This window comes from Microcebus murinus, chromosome 9 (genome assembly GCF_040939455.1).
Source record: "Microcebus murinus isolate Inina chromosome 9, M.murinus_Inina_mat1.0, whole genome shotgun sequence".
Classification (NCBI taxonomy): domain Eukaryota; kingdom Metazoa; phylum Chordata; class Mammalia; order Primates; family Cheirogaleidae; genus Microcebus; species Microcebus murinus.
The window spans coordinates 25,505,001-25,509,547 of record NC_134112.1 but is presented as its reverse complement, the minus strand read 5'-3'; positions in this window follow the sequence as shown (position 1 = coordinate 25,509,547).

Here is a 4,547-nt window from a genome sequence, read left to right as displayed (position 1 = left end):
TACCACTGACAGTAGCTTCAGCAGCTAAGCTGGTAATAGACAAATCACCAAGTTGAATGCAAAGTAATCACATAGCAGGATGGGGGGTGGGCATGGGAATTAAATTCTGGGACTAAATCTTTTCTGCACCACCAGTTTGCTGTGTAAAGACAACTAACATTCTGGAGCTTTACCTCATCTGCATAACCCCTTGGAAACCAGTATTTCCATCTGGTGATTATTTGCAATTCACTGTAATCCCCATACTTACGAAAGCCAAACATAACATGGCACGGGGTATACAATTTTAAGGTGATAAAACACTCAGTATTTATTCTGTTCAATCTTATTGGCGAGGAAACAGGCTCAGAGAGGTCCAGTGACTTGCCTGAGGTCACCCAGCTGGGGACTGTTGGCCACCTTTAATTCATTAAGAAGTAACCTCGCTCCTTTGAGTAGCCTTCTGAGGTCTGTTGTAAAGCTCTTGTCTTCCTCCAGAGGAGGCTGTATACCTATGGAGGGGACCTGAAGAGCCCTCTGAGGAACAACTTCAGTGCTCCTGTCCCCTTCTTACGTCGATGCTTTAAACACAGAGCGCTTTTGCTTTTGGTTGGCTCAAAGACAAGGGTTTCAGAGATTGGACAGCCAGGATAGATCCATTATTTTCCTATAATGGTCAAAGTCCCAGAAGGGATACATCAAGACCTGGATCTGAATTTGCTTGGCCAGCATAGATATGAAGACACCTTTCAATAGGCTATTGAACCTGATGCATAAAGACGATCATATAATCAATGACGAGATGGAACAACCTCGGATTCTGATGACCACCGGTGTTTCCAACTAAAAACACGCCCCACTCTTGGGATGTTCCCAGAGGCCAGACAAGAGCAGAGTTCAGCGGGGAGTGAATTTTCTTTCCTCGGAAGAGATGAAGGGCACCATCCACCACTTAATTTCTGATAAGACATTAAATGTATGATTCTCATCTCTAAGCAATGAAATGCTGAGCTGGATTTTTGGATCAATGGAATACCTACTCTTGTTAAAGCACTTAAAAAGGAAAACATCTACAAAATGTCCCATTAGGCTGACAAATTTATAGCAGCATGAAAAGTGTGCCAGCGGTTTCAAACCCGAACAGAGCGTTGTGTTTAAAGAGTATGAATGGATCTGAGTTCAGCAATATTTCATCTACACGAACAAGTTTAGCTATCACATCTCTTCCCAATATTTCCCACATTTGCTTTTAACTAGGCGTATGTACGCTGTGACAGAATATGGACATCATCTTAAAAAATAAGTTGTAAAATGAATGATATTAAATGGACTTTCACAGCATGAAGACATGGAAATATATTCTCATCTTGATGCGTGGGGCTGTACAGACATAAATGCCATTAGCATTAATGGTAATTATGTGCGTAAATCCCCATGCTCTCAATGAGAATGTGCCCCTTAGTTTGCAAGTACAATGACTGGCTCATTTTGGAGACTAGAAACAGCTGAGACTTTCCCCCCCTCTAACTGGGAGACAGACACATGGTGGCTCAGAGCATAAAATCTGATCACCCACTTTAGCAAACATGCAATTCAAGCACTTTAAAACTCCTTCACCTCGGAAAAGCTGAAGATGTAGGAAAAAGCCTCAAATTGCAGTCTGAGTAATCCAGTAATTTATGCTCTATCATTCATAGTTTCCTGTCACTCGGTAGGGTGGTTACACTACAGGAGCTCTGCGTTCTCATAACGAACTCATTTTATTGTGGTCTGATAACTATCGAGAATAATATTTTTCAGTCAACCCAGAAAACGCTGTTTAACTACAATGAAAATTTGCAGAATGTAAGCAAATTTAGCATCCTATTCACCAAAGCCAATATATTCTCATCTTATTAAAACCGGCAGGCAGATGACAGATGTGGGGGAAAGGTTCAAGTCTCTTTTTAATTCTTAAATTAATAAGGCAGTGTGACCCCAGGGTTTGGTTAGGCTTCACCTTACACAGTAGGAAAACAAAAAAACCCCTCTTTGCCAAAAAGTCCGAAGACATTAACACAGAGGGCCTCCTGCTTTCTAACTTCACAAACACTTCATCAGGGTAGGATGGAGCAAAGTGACATATGTAATTAAAGTATACTAAAAAAACAAGTCATTGTGGCTTTCAATTACGATAGAACTAAGAAGCAACCATATTATTTCTACAAACTATTTTCACTTAGCACAGTTCAGATGGAATTATTGCCATGACCTTTTAAAAATGTGAAAGAGTGAATCAATACCCTTTCAGAGGCAAGATTGCAGGAGCCGAATTGGCCATGCTGTAATGGTGTGTATTTCTGCATCAGAAGGCAGTTGAAACCTAATTATCGTCAATCACATACAAGGTAGCTCCACGTACTGATGAGCCCGTGCAGGCTGCAGCGGGCACGTGAGGGCCGGCCTGTGTGGGTCTTCAAGAGAGAAGAGCACGTGCGGCGGAGGGGGCGGGGATCTTGGGAGCGCTGGGCCAGCGGAGTGAGGCTTACAGGTGAGTTATAGGGATTGTCACTCATTTACAATAACTAACACTGGCCTGTCAGAAACAGCCACCTGTAAATGATGTATGAGTGGCTGGCAGCCTGCCATCCCCCAATAGACCTTGCAGCCAAGAATCACATTTTATTGTCGAGGTCATCGGAATGCTTACTTGGATACATGCCATATATTATTAAAAAAATAACAAACAGCCAATCAGCAACATTTCTTAAGGCTCAAGGGCGAAATAGCCAACCTGCTTTTAGAAAATAGGAAATGAACATCCAAAGATCCATTTTAGCAGGTAATTTTTTTTTTTTTATTGCTTCTCCACAGATAGAAGGAAGCAACACTGAGGAGAGGCCTGAGAGTAGTGACACAATGTCTGACGGGGAGAATACATATGGATATCCACTTTTCCTAAGCTGTTTCAGACACGGTGCCGGCAAAAAACAACAACAAAAGCAAATTTCTCTTAATCGACAACGACAGCATCAACTACCAGACTATGAAAGCAATGGAAACGAGTTTGCATGGGAAAGAAATGAGGATCTTGGGTTTGATTTTTTCATTCAATCACATCATTTTCAAGTCTTCCTAAGAACACTCAAATGATCCTGCATACCATGACAAATGTTTTCCTTGCACAACCTTTTTATATGCCATCAGAAGACCATATTATGTTTTTCATTTTATTCAATAGCTAAAGTATGGGTAGAAGTTTCAACATTATGCTATTATATTTTAACACAAGAAATACAGCCTTATCAAATATCATGGCTATTAAGCCATGAAGAAGTGTTTGGGCAACCCCTTGCAACTTCTCTTAAAAATTAGAAAAGACCCTATCCTATAACCACACAATTCCAAATACTGTTCCATCTAATTTGGTGTTGAAGATCTCTGTTACAATTAGTTTTCACAGTCCTGCACCGCTGGCTCCACTGGTACACGCAGAAATGAAGGATTCATCATATTTGTTAACATCATACAGTAATTGGACGATCTTTTGTTCGATGCTCTTAATGTCCTTGGAATAAAAACATTAAAAATGCCCTTTAAAAAAACAGGAATACTCATTACACACAAGCAATAGTTTTTAATTTAGAAAAAGAGTCTAATTGAAATTACATTTGTTATGCAGAGACTACCAATAATTATCTTGGCTCTAAATATGCAAACACAAAGATTCCTCTTGAATTGATAACTCTTTCAGAAGTGGCTACTACTAGTTGAATTCAGTGATCCAGGGGCCAATCTATGATTAATCAGATGGTCCCCAGGTAAACCAGATGGCCTTGCAGAGCTGCTGCGGTAAAGCATGTGGCTATCAGTTCAACAACTGGAGGGTTCCACATGACTCCTGCCCTAGCAGGAAGTCACCGTGCTTGTCCCAAGCACACCACCTCAACTACGGAATTCTTGAACCAGGCAAATTCTCTTCCCACAAAGAGGTGACTCGTCAACATTTTAGCCTCTAGCCTCCTAACATGATCATCACAAATGAGAGAACTAGGGAACAAGTGATGAAACTAAAAATGGAAGTTGAAATCCTGCCCTCACTATTCTATTACATCAGGGATTTTGAGAAGGAGATCATCATTGCTAAAAGCAGTGACTTATGGATAAGGAGGGACTCTTACAGGATTCCATAACTCACTTGTTAGGTTCAAAAACAGGGCACAAGAGCCTCTCTCCTACACAGCTTGTGGCCAAAGACAACTTTAACACCTCTTCTGTATGATAAATTGTGTTATTGCAATTTATGTGACACCAATATCTGCTGTACAGTAACCACTCCATGTCCTCCTTAACAGGAGGCTTCTCAACACACTGATTTCTAAAGTCCCACAAGTGCCATAAAGTGATTGCTTTGACCATTGTCTTGTTTTAATGTCCCCTAAATAATAATAAACTTTAATGCTTTTTAAAAAAATCTATTCTCATTCAGGAATATATGTCTTGTAAACTACTGTATGATATAAAAAAATAAATTTCCCTCTTGGCAATTTAATTTGTAGATAACTGAGGTTGTTTTTAGATAGGACTCT